Raw genomic sequence first — 1,649 nt, 5'->3', positions numbered from 1 at the left:
ATGTAGGAAAAATGTGCATTCTACCATCCAGTTTTACAGGAAGTCCAAGGTATGTAAAATGTATAATGATTATTATTATGGCAGTCTGAATTAATTTGGTATCAAATTTCAATCTTATTCGGTACATTTGTAAATTTGGACAAAAAAAAGGCTGAACATTCAAAAACTGTTCAGCGGAACATAACTTTTAAAATTAGTTTCAAACAAACCCGCTTAGTAAAAATATGACAGATTTTAAATGATGATGTACAGTGACACAAATAAGATTGGGCAGTCATTGTTTTCCCCTTATTCACAATGTTTTTCATGAAAACTTTTCGCTCATTTTTTTCAAAAAAATATACTTCTTGATAGCAACTAAACGATAGAACTCATACCTTCAAACTTCTTAAAAAATTTTCATTGTTTTGTAAATGATGTATGTATATTTTTTAATCTGAATTTTAGAAATTCTTCGAGTACGCAGAGCCCATTAAATTTTAATGTCAGAAAGTGCAAATTTTCAAAATTCCCGTTGATTTTTGATAATTTGTTACTTCCGCATAAAAAGAATGCAAATCTTAGCATTAATGCTATTTTAAATACTCAAATTCGCTAAATATTTTCAATGTTCAAAAATTTAGCCGTGGGTAACACAGTGCGGCGCCGCGCCATTGCGCTGATACCGAGAGCTGAGTTACTGGCGCCGATACCGATTGTCACAACTCAGTGACGCAATGGCGCCAGCAACACTGACAACACCGGGCGGCGCAAAGAACCAGCAAAGAACACACAAAAGCGAAGTGTCACTTGTAAAATGTGGCGAATTTTTACAAGGTGGTATTGCTAAAATTACTCGCGGTCCTTCTGAATGTGAAAATTATGTGTTTGTTGTATTTTTGGGTTTTGATCTTGGGTATACTTGAGTTGTTTTTGCCCAACCGATACCACCTTGTATTAATTCACCTTAGTTCAACACCGGAACTCTTGACAACACCGGGTGTCGCAAAGAACGAGCAAAGAACACCCGAAATAGAAAGGTCTCTTGTAAAATGTGCAGCACAAGGCTAATTTATACAAGGTGGTGTTGCTAGAATTCGTCGCGGTCCTTCTGAATGTGAAAATGATGGGTTTGTTGTATTTTTGGGTTTTGAACTTGGGTATACTTGAGTTTTTTCTCAACCGATATAACCTTGTATTAATTCACTTTGGTGCAGCGTGCAGCAATAAACGAAATGAGCTTTAGTCTGAAGAGGCGCCGTTGCGCCAACACACTGTGCTGATTCCGACAGTGGCGCTGGAGTTAGTGTGTCAACGCCAAAAAAATTGCGCCGTTACCCAAGCCTACAAAAATGGCCTACATATATACGCAAATTTGAATGGAAATCTTAGCATCAATGCTATCTTAAATATTCGAATTCGCTGAATGTTTTCAATAATTAAAAACAGCCTACTGAGATTTGAAAATATTAACGTAAACGTTATTAATACATACATGCATCCGCAATTAATAATTTAAATATTAACATCAATGCTATCTAGAATATTCAAATCCGCTAAATATTTTCAATATTCAAAAACAGGCTACTGAAATTTTAAAACATTAACGTAAGCGTACTTGGTTCTTACATTTACAACTATTGTATGATGAGATTTTGAGTCTAAAAAAA

Source organism: Rhagoletis pomonella, unplaced genomic scaffold (assembly GCF_013731165.1).
Source record: "Rhagoletis pomonella isolate Grant_MI unplaced genomic scaffold, Rhpom_1.0 Rhpom_scaffold_00002, whole genome shotgun sequence".
In the NCBI taxonomy this organism is placed as follows: Eukaryota; Metazoa; Arthropoda; class Insecta; order Diptera; family Tephritidae; genus Rhagoletis; species Rhagoletis pomonella.
This window is presented reverse-complemented; position numbering follows the sequence as displayed.